Here is a 15,379-nt window from a genome sequence, read left to right on the forward strand (position 1 = left end):
AAAGTCATTAAGAGAAAAAACTGACGTATTATGCACAATAATAATTCATTAGAAAATAACAGCTGTTATTGAAAGTTTGAAAATAAAAGTGAGAAGGCACAAATCCAAATAATTATTGGCCATGGATAAGAGTAGAAATATACGTCTCTGGTTTCAATAATTGTGTACGTTTGAAAAAGAGGTCAACATACATCTCGACAATAGCAAAAAACTGCCAAAAAAATTTTTTCTTGAATTTTTAAGGAGAAACTCCAGAAATATGTTCGAATCCACACAAGATTAAATGATTTTTTTGGTTTGAAAAAATAATTGTATTTAGAGGTGCCGCAGGCCCCATGAAGTTCAACACGTATTTCCCATATGAAAAAAGACGTTTTCGTCCATCTTATTCAGAATCCTCAATACTATTTCAAACTGATAATTAGATGTTCACATAGATTTTTCAAACAATTTATTATTCTTTTCATCAATTTTCTAATAGAACGGATTTAGAAAGACGAGGTTTTAAACAAAAATTTAGATGTCCAATTTTCAATTAGAAGGAAGTGGTAGTTTATCAGTGTTGACAAGAGTGACTATTTAAACAATTTATTTTAATTTTTAATAATACTCTATTGGAAAAATGCTTCAAAATTTCAGTTTGAGCAAAAATTTGCTTTTAGTCAAATTTTGAATTAAGATAAGTTATGCAATTAATTGGAGTCCAGAAAATAAATTGTTCAAACCATTTATTATTATCAATGATATTATATTTAAATAATGCTAGAAAGATGCGATTTTTCTGACATTTCTGAATTTCAGTCCATTTCTCTTTTCTTAATTGGCAGAATGTTGCAGCTTTTTCTAAAATTTTTAACTGCTACACAGAAGCTACACAGCTACACAGCTACACAGAAGCTACACAGAAAAAACTAGGGGTTCACTCATGTTGCGTCTCAAATGAAAGTTGATGTCATTTGGAACTTGAGCTCCAATAAATACCTGTAGAGACCCAAATGGGTTCGCTTAAAGCGCACTTGAAAAGAACAGCATCAAGGCCCATTCACAAGCGAACTGCTTGCAAGATCGGGTTGGTAAGTGAGCGATTTACAGATGATGCCGGTAAAGCAAACACAAACGATATTAATATTTATTTATTTTTCTTCTCACTTGTTAAGGTTCACTTATTTTAGAATTTTTAATACAAAATTGGCTAAAGTCTATGCCAGCTTTAAATTACCATGATCTAAAATAATTGGTCAATTTATAATTGGAAATGTAATGCAATTTTATTGATTGTCAGTGAAAATTTATTACTTACCTAACCAATTTTAACCTACTCTTACAAGTTATAAAAAATCTTAAAAATTATTCACATAATTTTATTGAAAAAATCTTTGATGTACAATTAATAAATTTTTGTAATTAATTATTATTGAGTAAATCTTTTAGAAGCATAGTTTTCATCAAGCACTATTAAGATCAGCTCAGCCAATTAGCTGTTATTAATATTTTCAAATATTACAATGACCTTTAGTTGTTTTAAATTAAATAAAAGTACAGAGGCTTCAGAAAAATTCATTCTTGCATTCGTTTTTGCAACAACCCTACGTCACTCCTAACAATATATTTGCACTTTTAAAAAGCAAAATATGCAATTGCACATCTCCCCATAACAGGAAACATATTACTCGAGATTTCATTGCGCATACTGTTCGTTATACTTAGGGTACCTTTTCATGAAGACCTGTTTTGTATTAATCGTGGAATTAATATTTTTCATAGGATTCATTTCTAGCTGCTTGCTTGACTTATGGCAAATTTGATTGGTTAAGAACCTATAGAAACGAACTCGATGTTTCAAATCAATTCATCAGTTTATGCAAACTCGACTTTCGTGAAAAGTAACCTTACTCTATAAAGTTGAAAATATACTTGGAGTATTTTCTTGAAATAAAGAAAGAAATTCCAAAGGGTTAATGCAAGATTCCCTTTTTAATAATTGACAATTATTGATAATGAGTTCTTTATAAATGTGAGCATAAAGAATTCGGTTTATCGACCAATGACTTACGACAAAAATTTTCTTGCATATGAATGAGTGTTCCCAATTTTTGGAATTTTTTGAACTGCGCTTGCTTCGCGCCAGCAAAACGGTTTGTTACTTTAAGCGCGCGCATTTTAAATTATATAAATTTTCAAATGTATTTTTAATAAATAATGATTGGGAAATGCTTCAAAAGTAATTTATTCATCCTAAAATAGAATTTTTGAGTGACGGATGAAAAAATATTGTAGTTTTATTACAAAAAACTTTTTTTATTTTGACTTTAGAAAAAAGTAAACTTTTCTATTTTTTTAGTGACTTTATTAATTTTATTTTATGTCAAATAGTTGTGAATGGAAACAATAAAAATTAGAAACTCGATAGAGACAAGATTAATCATTGTGCTAAAAAAAAATGATTTCTTTCTCTGAACTCGGAATTCATCACGTCTTTTTAATTAAAATCGAATTAAATTTTTATCTGTCACTTCAAAATCTTATTTTAGGATTAAGAAATTACTGTTAATGCATTTTTAATCATTATTTCTTATAATTATCACATTTGAATATGGACACTATTCAAAATCAAAGCCCTAACAGTAACCAATTGTGTTGTCGGCGAGACGCAAGCGCAGTTCAAAAAGTTGTCAAGATTGTGAGCACTGATATTAATAAGCCTTTATATTGACAAGTTTGCCACATAACCTGCAAATTATATTTATCAAGTCATTATATCTATTTTAATTACGTTATTATTTCGTAATTTAATTGTCTTTATTAGTTTATGTCCACCAGAGTTCAATTACAAGTGTGATTTAAGGTAAATATTGTGTTATTAATTAATCATAATATCAAAGTGAGCAAAGCGAAAAATAGGTTTATTAGAAATAGGCTCAATTACATTCGAGATCCTTTCGAATTCCAAGTGCGGTGTTATTTAGAGCTCATTTATCGTTCTGGGTTCCTTTTCAGCAAGTTGGGTTCATTTTAGTTGCAGCTTCTTTGGAACCAAAAACAGGTTCTAATGGAAACTTCAGTTTTTTCTGTGTACCAGGTACAGAAAGTAAATCTTCAATCCTTTTTTATGACATATGTACGATTATTCTGTTCATAATAAAAATACGTTACAGGTCTGAGTACATATACCAAAAAACGAAACGTTGACGAAACGACTACCATTAGCTCACTGTTGATTGATACTATCTAGCGTTATCGACGCCATATTGGCTACTCTCAGTTGCTCTGTTTGTGTCTCTTCTAAAATCACCGAAATCCGTTCAAGTGTTTGCGCATCGCATATCGCGCACGCCTTTTTGCCAACAAAAATTGAATTTCAGAGAACGCGAATCAAAATCATCATACACTCAACATACGTGTCAGTTAATCATCATATGACTCGTATATCAGATAGGAGACCCTGCACTTAAGTTCCATTTCTGGTTGAAATTAAGTGACTGACTTAATTTAATGCAAAAATGAAATTCATCTTCATTCAAAATTCATCATCTAGTATTACTGTGGTGTCTCGAAACAGAACCGCCAACTTTCGGCAACTAATTTTTAGATACGCTTCAAGTAAGTACGTAAATTTCCATTGGGATTTGAAAACAGGGTCCGATCTAGCAAGATTATCTTCTTACCTCTATTTTCATCAACAAAAATTAATATAACAATTCAAAAACCGCAGTCAATTGTTGATTAATTTCTAACTTTTATCTTTGTCATATCTATTTATGTTTCACTATTTTTTTAAGTAGTTACATTTACGAGAACAATCCATGCTGTTTCATTGGAATGGATCATTCCATTAAGAAACAAAATATTTTTGAAAAACTGCTCTGTTTAGTCGTGACGTGCACACGTTTTGTTGCATTCGACGTGTGCAAACGAGAAAGAAAGAAACAGGTTTAGACGAGCACATATCCTTAGATATCGATCTCTAACGATGATAGGGGTACTACTACGCTTATTTAAATCTTCGAATGTGCCGAAATTTTTTTTTTTGGCATTGCGGCCAGCTTCTTAGGATAGCGTGCGGATTTTGGAAATTGGCCTATTCGTGTTTATAGTGTCTTGTTTCATAATCATGCATTTTTTTAAATCACCTAATTTCTATGCAAATATTTGCTAAAGTGAAGATAAGTTTTGTTAGCTCTAGTTCAAGATAAAAATGTTCTTTTATATTGTTTATTAATGTATTTGGGTCACTCAAGTTTAGAGAAAATGTGTTTTCTCATACATTTAATTTATGTCGGTAGTTTGAAACGAATTGCGACTCAGTGATGGCCCCTCGGCGCAATAAATCCTGTGAAGTGAATCTTGGCACGAACAACATTTACTCGGTTGCCCTTCTTGTGGTAATGATGATACGTAGAATCCTGAGTCGATGTTACTCGTACAATCTCTCTGGCAACATTTCTTTCTAACTTTAATTTAACTATTCCAAATTTATTTTCAAGATCCGGTATACGAGCCATGAATGGCCACAAATCAGGAATATATGGTTGGTATACTCCAAGGACATGTTTGGGGTCATCATCTAATCCGACGTAGCAATACTCTGCGGCTATTAACATTTCTTTTGGTGGATTTTCTTTAGTTTCAAAATGTTCAACATTATGAATTTCAATGATTGGGTGATCATTGTCTGCATCTGCATTATCTTTCTCTGGAGCAGAAGTTAATTCTGCAAAAAGAAAACGCAAGCATAAAATTGATTATTCTATGTTTCTCAAATTCTTAGGAAATGTTTTTAAATATTTTCCTTCAATTTTTTTTATTCTTTTATAAATTTAAATAATTTTTTAAATCATTTTAAATCTACTAAAACTTCTAAATATCTTAAAAAATGATTCAAGGTTCTTACCGGTACCAACCATCTCTTTTTGTTGATAAACTAAAACATTATAAGTTATTGTCTATAATTTCATTTTTCTCATTCCTTGAAAAATGTGACAAAGTTTATTTTATGATATCAAAATGTAACCGTTAACAATTTTTAGAAACATTACGTTTTAATTCTGAAGTTTAGAACCAAATATTTGGTTTCATCAACGTCAATCGAAAATTACTTTAAAAAATTTTTTCGAATTTAAAATGATTTATAAATGCTTTAAAAATATCTAAACCTTTAAAAGATCGAAGAAGATGGTCAGAATAATCATTATTTTACATAAAAACATTGAAAATGTTTTCAGGAATACAAAAATAATACATTTTTTTGTATTTACTTGAAAAACCTTCTTTGTCCAACCTCCCTGGCAAACGCGTCATTGTCAACAGAATTTCAGTATTTTAATTATCCCACAATTTTGGGCTTTTTTAACCTCTCCTTAGGCACCATTGACGATTTTTGGGCTCTCTCATTTTTCTCAAAAAACCAGACTTTTAGGTGGAGATACTGACCACTAGCACCTCCAATACAGAAAATTTGAAAAAATCAAAAGCACCAGAATTTTGGGCTTTTTTAGGCTCTTCAAAAATGCAAAAACTGAATGTTAAAAAACAACCCCTTTCTTATGAAAACTGCCCTTATAATTAAATATGCTCCAAAACTAAATGTAAGCATATCAGAATTTTGGGATTTTTGGGGCTTTTCTTGGGCACAAATGACGATTTTTGGGCTCTCTTATTTTCCTCGAAAAACTTGACTTTTAGGTGGAGATGCAGACCGCTTTTCAATTTAAAAATTGAAAAAACCAACAGCACCAGAATTTTTGGCTTTTTTGGGCTCTTCAAAAACGCAAAGATTAAATTTGAAAAAAAACCATTTCTGATGAAAACTACCCTTAAAATTAAATATGCACATAAGCTAAATGTGAGCATATCAGAATTTTGGGATTTTTTAGGTTCTTCTTGGGCACCAATACCGATTTTTGGGCTCTATTATTTTTCTCCAAATAACGGACTTTTCGGTTGCAGGTGCTGTCCGCCAACACTTCCACTAGAGCAAATTAAAAAAATCAACAGCGCCAGAATTTTGGTCCTTTTTGAGCTATCAAAATGTGCAAGAAATTATTTTTCAAGAACAACCCCTGCCTCCCCCAAAATTACCAAGAAATAACTTACGCACCGGGCCAAAATTTAAAAATATTATCCGAATTTCATGCTATTTTTGGCCTTCCCAAAACACTCACAAATCATTTGGCTGCCTTCAGCCAAAAAATAAAAATAAAAAAACCATAAAAAAATAAATTTCGAATAAGTAAAACAAACACTTTCCCAAAACAAAACTCAAATTAAAAATAACTACCCAAAACAACTTTCAAATTATCTAGTTAATAAATCTATCTCCACAGTAATATTCCATATCAGCTATGAAACTCTTCTATCTTATAGGAACCTAGTCTCACCTTTCATCAATTAAAATGGTAAAAAATACTTGAAATTAAAAATAATTACAACAGACACTTTTCCATGTCCATTAAACCAGCACGTCCACAATTAAATTTTGAGATTTTTCATAGCTCAGAATTTTGGGCTTTTTAAGGCTTTTTTTGGCGTCAATTAAAAATTTTTGGGCTCCTGTACTTTTTTCAAAAAATCAATTTTCTTGTGGAGGTGTCAGCTTACATTAAACCAGCACCTCCGCTTCTTAAAATCACTCAATAATAAAATTTTAATTAAACTAGAATTTTGGGCTTTTTTGGGATCTTAAAATCCGCAAAAAAAATTTCCCCAAACCAACACTTAAATTCCAAAATCAAACCCCTTGCAAAAATTAAAAATTCTCAGTAATTTAATTACGGGAAACTTTTGGGTTTCTCTGATTTTTGGGCTCCTCAAAAATACCCACTAAGATTTTTGGGATTCAACCCTTAACGTCAAAAATGAACCCCTCTCTACTACGTAGATACGACTTTGTCAAAAAATAACTTTCTTGAGAATTTCAATTTGTTAATAGAGTCTCTGATTTTTGGGCTCGTAGAAAATACCTAAAGCAGTCAACTTTTTAAAAAAGCAGCATATTGAAAATTTTTTATTTTACATTCTCATCCTAATGAGAAGGTGTTGGTTTTATGTAACATTTCACTTTGTCGGTTTTTCTCCAATCTCCACGTTTTGAGGCCCCCTGAGTCGGAATAAATTATTTTTACGAAGGTTTCTGTCTGTCTCTATTATGTATTCTGTAGGCAGGATAACTTTCGAAAGATTGATCACATTGGATTCTGTTTAGGCAGATTTTTTTAAGGCCTAAAAAGAATGAAAAAGTTAGCAAACCAGTTATTTTGAATGAAAATTCAAAAAGTGAGCGCATTAAAAAAACTTGTTGTCCATTTTTTTCAAGCTTAAAAAATCTATGTACAGTTTTTTATAATGCTTGAAAATTCGAACAATTTATTCCTATGACTTTTTTTCGATGAAAATAAAATTATCAGAATCATAGAATTTTTAAAACTCAACAAAAGAAACAAGCTAAAAGATTATCATTTCCCTTTCGGGTTAGGCGTGACTCACTCGGTAGGGGAAAGGAGTAGTGTGTGGAAGGGATAGAGATTTTTCAGATTGATCCAGAATTCTCGTGTTATTCAAGTAAATAACACGTTCGTTCCGCAACACTGCTCCGACCCACGATGCTGATCAATCTCTCTAGCAATCGCCCCAAGTGAAGATCCTCACAAAGTCGTTATGTAAGGTTCCCCACTCGGGTCCATTAGTGGTCAAGGTCTTTTGTTTCAGGCGTCATTCACTCTACCGACACTCTTTTTATTAACTATTTGCCGCCATACTTTCCTGTCCTGGCATACTTCTCTAGCTTCTTTTATGTCCATGCATTTTTTCATGCAGACTCTCGTGTTTCTGTGACTTCTTATGTCTCTTCTAACTAGGGCCTCATTCACACATTCTAACCATTCTTTCCGCGGTCTACCTCTGGGCACGCTGCCATTTACTTTACCTTGATACACTTGTTTCGTTAGTCGTTCATTTGGCATTCTCTCAACATTTCAGCTTTATGGTTTAAAAAATTCTAATTTTTGTAATTATATATCTACAATAAGTCCTAAAAATGGTAATTGTTATTTATTAGGTTACTGTAAAACATACGCCTATTGGAATATAGGACACTATTGAAATATGAATAACCAGTAATAAATAAAAACAATACACTGCATTATCGGGTGCAGTGATCTACGCTGTAGAGAGAGTTTGATTATTGACGTTAAGGGTTGGAGCCCCATATCCGTGGTGAGTATTATGTAGGAGCTCAAAAATCAGAGACTCTATTCAAGCTGTGAAATTTAAAAAAAAAGGTATTTTTTGACAATTTCATATCTACGTGTCAAAAAGGGATTAATTAATTACTGTACGAGTTAGAGCCCAAAAATCGAAGTGGGTGTTTTCTGGGAGCCCAAAAAAAGACCAAAAATGTCCCGTGATTAAATTACTAAAAATATTCAATTTTTTTTGAAAGGAGTTGATTTTGGAAGTTAAAAGCTGCTTTGGGGAAATTCTTTTTGCGGATTTCAAGAGCGCAAAATTCTGATATTCTTACATTTAGCTTATGTGCATATTTAATTTTAAAGTTAGTTTTCAGAAGAAAAGGATTGTTTTTCAAAATTTTATGTATGCATTTCTAAAGAGCCCAAAAAGACAAAAAATTCTGACGTAGTTGGTTTTAAAAATTTTTTTAATTTTCTGTATTGAAGGTGCTAGCGGTCAGCACCTCCACCTGAAAGTCCGATTTTTTGAGAAAAATAAGAGAGCCCAAAAATCGTCATTGGTGCCCAAGATGAGCTCAAAAAAATCCCAAAATGCTGATATGCTTACATTTTGTTTAGGTGCATATTTAATTTTAAGGGTTGTTTTTAGAAGAAAGGAGTTGCTTTTAAAAATTTATTTTTCGCACGTTTGAAGAGCCCAAAAAAAAGACTCAAAATATTGGCTCTGTTAATTTTTTTAATTTTTCAAATTTTCTGTACTGGAGGTGCTAGCGGCTAGCACCTCCACCCAAAATTCGGTTTTTTGAGAAAACTAAAAGAGCCCAAAAATCGGCTTCGGTGCCCAAAAAAAGTCCAAAAAAGCTCAAAATTATAGCATGAATAAAATACTGAAATTCCGTTGTAGAGTTTCTAGCAGAACGCACCTACTTTACGCCCGCTACATGAAAGTTTACGCCCGATAGAAAAAATTGTATTCGTCTTTTAAAAAATTACATCGCTGTACCTCACAGTCTCCCTTCTAAGTATGTTATTTCTTCCTTTCAGTTATAATTTAAAATTGTGAACATCAAAATCCGTTATTGCTTCACATTCTTGTTTTCAAGGATGGTGGGATAAAAAGTATAGGGCGTAAGGCTATTTTGCCGTCTTTGCGCCCTTGATACACAATGTACTTTCAAATTCTTTCAAAGCTATTTTTTCAATTTCCAAAAATCTGAGATTGTTTTAACATCTTTAAAATCTTATCAAATTTCAGGCTGTTTTTCAATCTTTTAAAAACTTCTAAAACTTCTAAATACATATATTTTTAAATTATTCAAATTTTTGCTAAATTTTCGTTTACATTCTACAATATTAAAATATTTGTCTTAAAAGCTTCTAGATTGTTTTTTGAAAATCTTTTAAATAATGACCTCTAATTATTTAAAAAAAGACATTACAAATTTTTCTAGTATTATAAGGAAAAAAAAAATTTAATCAAAATAAAAAAATTGTGGAATTTTTTCTTAAGATTCATTTTTCAAAATAAAAAAGACATTTGTAATTATCCAAAAATCTTAAGAAGTTTTTTCTGTTCTCTTGAAATTTTCAAGATTCGCTATATTATTTTGAACAAATCCTATAAAAATTAATTCATTTCAATAATATTTAGGTGAGTTATAACGATTTAAGTTTTAAAACTTAATTTAATCAGAGAGAAACTTTTATTCGATGTTTCGCTTGTATTATTAAAAATAAACATTTTACACCAAAAATTTGAATAGAAAAAAGTTCAACCGAATAATAATCGTGTAAACAATTGAAAATAAGTTCAAAAATACTTGGAAATTATCATTAATCAGTTTAAAATCATTATTATCTTTGATACCTGTGAAAAATTTTTAAATTACCTTCTATACGTTTCGCCGTCAATAGCTCTGTGAGATATGGTCGTGCCTGAATCACTGATTCTGTAAAAAGAAGTATAGGGATTTCCTGTTAACAAAATTTTTCAACAAACCCTAAAATTCATGGTATGAGTATAGGTGCCCACTTGAATCCTTTTCTTTTTTTTTAATCAGATAAAAAATTAAAAAGTTTTAATTTGCCGACAATGGTTCCTTTTTGTCATGTTTCAATACAATGTGAATTAAATTTTCTGAAATAAACGTCTGATTTTAAATTATTCGAAATATACTGGGTTATTTTTCATAGAAAATTATAATTATTTATCAAACTGGCTAAACATTATTTACCTTAAATGAGTATCAGCTTAAATAAATATGAACGTGAGTGATTAAAGTTATTTTAATTATATACCTTAAAAACTTCTAGAACTTCTAAATACATATATTTTAAAATTTTCCTAGTAATATTAGGAACAAAATATTTAATTAAAATAAAAATATTGTTGAATTTTTAATTTTCTCTTGAGATTCATTTTTCAAATTAAAAAAAGAATTGCAATTATCCAAAAATGTTCTGATTTTTGTCTATTCTCATGAAACATTCAAGATTCGCTATATTATTTTAAACAAGTCCAGTACAAATTAACTCATTTCAATCATATTTAGCTAAGTTCAGACGGGCCAACCCTGGTTATATCCCATGGTCGGGAGCCGGCTGGGCACTGGTCAGGTTAATATTTTTGTAGAAATTACACATTTTTTAAGAGCCGTGATATTATCAAGGACGTAATTATGGATGCTAGATAAATTATTATTTGAAAATTATAATTTAACGATTTATTAGATCAGTGAAACAAAAATGAACTTTTTTGAATTCTTTAAAAAAAAACATGAAATTTTTTTGAATAATTTACATTTTAAATTAAACTGCTGTCGATTCTGCTATGTGCAACAACAGAAATGATACCATTTTTATAAACTTTTCTATATTCAGACAATGTTTAGCCTGTACAATTTCAAATTTACCGCCATATGTAGCGCCTGTGTCGTCTGCAAAGACACTCAGTAATTTTCAGTTTCGCACCTGGAACGAGAATGCTCCTTGCACTCACGTCGCGTCGTCTCTTCGAAGTTCGCAAATAAAATCGAGACTCTTAGTTAAAATCAACTTTATTTCAGTAATTAGTTTGAATCCCCCACTTAGAGCACGAATAATTATTATTTAAAATTAAAATATAGTCTTGTGTATACAGTTTTCACTTTCTTTCTTCCTAACCTTAAATCACCACGTGGCTTCCAAATTGCTATGAGATTCTATCATCAGGGAATAAAATTCTACTCCAATTTTCTTGCCAGAATTGGTTCACTTGATTTGACTTTTAAAGTTTACCGTAATCTTTACGATGAGCCTTAAAAGACAAAACAAGTTACCAATTTCTCGCCTGAAGCAACATTTCTTAACCGCTTTTTGGCCGGATTACTCGGCCGGTATTGAAGCCGGGACCCGACCAGTTTACCGTGACGTTTTTAGTCGGATCCCGGCCGGATTCCCCGACCAGCGCCCGGCTTAAAACGGGGATATCCGGCTGGGACCCGGCCGGATCCCTGATTAGATTCCTACACGGGAGGGTGGCTGAGAATAAAAATTAACGCAAAACAATGATATTATCTAGTCTGAAACGCAAAATCGAAAAGTCACGCGCATGAATTTTACGTAAATGCTGAAATACTGAGCTATGTTTTAACCTAGATTTAAGTTTAGGTCTAAACCTAGGGCAGACCTAGTCTTTTATCCTTGTCACTTGGACTAAGTCCTAAGAAAAGGCCAGGTTTTTTCAGGATGTGTGCTATGAGGGAAATTCCATTAGAAATTAATTTATTTGGTTACAAATTATTACATTTCGGTAGAATATTATTCTTTTTTCTTTAAAATATACTGTTTTGGTTGAAAATAAGTTTTTTATTAAAAATTAATGAGTTTTAATAACGATTGAACTACATTTTTTGTAACAAACTTTTTAAAGGCATTCCAGTTTTTTGTACAAACTTCTTTTGTATGGTTAAAAATTTAACTATTTTTTTGAAAATTCTCTTTATTTGATTAAAAAATTATTTCTTTAACTGTGAATAATGCTATTAAAATTTTTGCTGTAAGTTTATCTTTTTTAATTAAAAGTTCATCTATTTTCTTTGAAAGTTGTACTTTTGTTGTTGTAAAACATTCATTTTCGTGGTTGAAAATTCTTTTATTTGGTTGGAAATTAACTTTTTAAAGTAAAAATTAATTTTTCGAAATAAATTTTCACTGCAGTTTTTTTGATTTTTTTAACGACATTTAATCTGGTAAGTAGAGAATTGACTATTTTGAATTTAACTGTTTCGTTGAAAATTTAGCTATTAGGTTGAAAATTCCATTTAAAATTGAAACATTTGTTTGAAAATACATATATTTTGTTAGAAATTATTTTTTTTACAATATTAATCTTGGTGGTTGAAATTTCATTTCTTTGGTTGAAAGTTTATTTATATTTCTTCTTTCGAAAATTTGTATTTTGGTAGAACATGTATGGTTAATAGTTGATTAATGTGTTTAAAAATTGAACCAATTTTGTTGACAAATTTGTTTTTTTTTTTTAAATAATTCTTTGACTAATTTTAAAAGTATATCTATCCCATTGTTCCTAGAGAGTTGTAAAAAAATTAACTTTTTGATTAAAATTAATATGTTGCTTTTGAAAAGTCAACTCTGGATAAAAATGCACCTATTTAATTCAAAACTGACCTTCATTGATTGAGGATTCAAAAACATGGTTTGACAATTTTTGTCTAACCCATTTTGGTTTCACCAATTTTTTTAGAAATAATTTTTAGTTGAAGATTTATTTTTTTTCTTAGTTGAAAATTCATATTTGAATGAAAGCTGAACTATTTTATTAATAATAGATATTTTTTAGTTAAAAAGCTTTAGTCCGAAGTTACCTAATTAATTTAAAGTATATTGGTGTCTTGGCATTTTAAGATTTAGGAAATTCTTATTTTTCCTCACTTTATCAAAAAAATCAGAAAGCGTTGGAAAGGGGTAAGGGTTTTAAAATTATTTCTGTGGCCATCCATAAAGACGCCTTTAACCCCCCCCCCCCCCCCCAAGAGACGTTAAAGAGGAGTAGGAAATCGAACAACATTATTTCTGTGACCAGGTACAGGGGTGCCCTCACGCCACCCACGAGACCTTGAAAAAGGGTTAGGATTTGACTAACATTCTTTCAGTGAGCCATTAGAGAGATGCCCTCACGCCACTCACGAGACCTTGGAAAAAGGCCGAGGTTTGTCCAACATTATTTAAGTGATCAGTCACAGGGGTACGATCCAGCCCTCTATGAAGCATTGCAAAAAGGTAGGGGTTTGGACAAAATTATCTCTGTAGCCACTCCCATCGATGGATTTTAACCCCCCCCCCCCTTACGTGACGTTGGAAATGGGTGGGGGTTTGATCAACATTATTTTTGTGACTAGTCACAACGGTGTCTTCGCGCCTTCCACGAGACCTTGGAAAAGGGTCTGAGGTTTGAACAACATTATTTCAGTAATCACTCACAGGGGTGCCAGCCAGCCCTCTACGAAACAATGCAAAGGGGTAGGGGTTTGACCAACATTATTTATGTGGCCAGTCACAGTGATGTCTTCTCACCGCCTACGCCAAGTTGGAAAGGGTTAGTGGTTTGACCAACTTAATTTTTTTATTCAGTCACAGGGGTGCCCTCACGCTACCCACGAGACCTTGGAAAAGGGTCGCGCTTTGACGAAAATTATTTTAGTGATCAATCACAGCGGTGCCATGCAGCCCTGTAGGAAACGTTGGAAAGGGGTGGTGGTTTCACCAGCATTATTTCCGCGACCATTCACAGTAAATTTTTTTTACTAGTACCGACAGTGTTACAATTTTACCCAATTTTACACAATGTTACACTTCGTATTAATATTACATTTTTTACGTAATATAAACTTCTTAAACGGCTGGGACTAGTATTACAGGAAATTCCGTAACGATATCCCTCACGCTCCGGGAGGGCTAATCGTACGGGAAATTCCGTAACATTTGTCCCAACTTAGTCGCTGGCTATTTTTATGGAATATTCCATACGTTTAGACACTTCGTAAAAAAGACTAAAAATTGTAAGAAATTCATAATATCATTCCTTAAGCCTATGAGGAATTTATTAGGAATTTGTTATTCTCGATTTTCAAATTTTTTACGCTTTTAATATTAGGAAATAAAAAACAAGGAAGGTGAATATACGTTTTACCTGTCTTATACAGGTACATGGAAACAAATAAATTTGAGTGGTTAGCCTATTTTTGGTACGCAATTCATTTTTTGTTAAAAACTTCAACCGCCTAGTTCAATAGTGAACAGTTTTGTCAAATATTTCTTTTCTGTCAAAAATATTTTTTTTTGAAACATGAACATTTTTCTCAAAAAATCGATTCTTTTCCTTCTAATTTAATTTTTGTAGCTGTAAAATAAATTAGACAATTTTTAGTTGAAAGTTCAAGTATTTATTTCAAAAATGCATTGTTTTTGTTTAAATTTATTTTTTTTCTATTTATTTTGAAATGATTCTTCGTTAAATTTTTAACCATCATATGAATCGCTGTGAAATATTTTTTTATTTCCCTTCATTAAAAAAAATCGAAATCACTTAAAATTTTATCTGCGCAGTTAAATTTTTAAGTAAAAAATATCAGTTTCCAACAAAATAGCTAAAATTTTAATCAGATTAAAACAAAAACTTTCTATCAACCACATTAGGGGCTATTCACAAAATACGTGATACTTCAACAGACCCCCCCTCCTCCTCGTAAACGTATAACATATTTTGTGAATGACCCCTTAGTTGTCTATAAAAAAATTTTTGACGATAAACTTAATTAAATATTTAGTTTTAAAAATTAATTTTCAGTACAATAAAGATAATTTTCAACTACGTAAATGAATTTTTAACCACAAAAATTAATTTCTCACAAAAAAGGCAAATTTTGAACAAAATAGATGAATTTTCAATTAAAAAAAGTAAATTTACACTTAAAAATAGAATAATATAATTTTCAGTTAAGGAAATAAGTTTTTAAGCCAATAAAATAATTTTTCTAGAAAATAGTTACATTTTCAACCGTACAAATGAATGAAAAACGTGACAAGGTTCGATGTACGAGGGTAGTTCAATAAGTCCTTAGAATGACCAACAGATGGCGCGCGAATCGCTCCAAATCATCTGATTTCAGTCAGCACCACTCCCGACTAGATAT

This window comes from Belonocnema kinseyi, chromosome 7, assembly GCF_010883055.1.
Source record: "Belonocnema kinseyi isolate 2016_QV_RU_SX_M_011 chromosome 7, B_treatae_v1, whole genome shotgun sequence".
NCBI lineage: Eukaryota > Metazoa > Arthropoda > Insecta > Hymenoptera > Cynipidae > Belonocnema > Belonocnema kinseyi.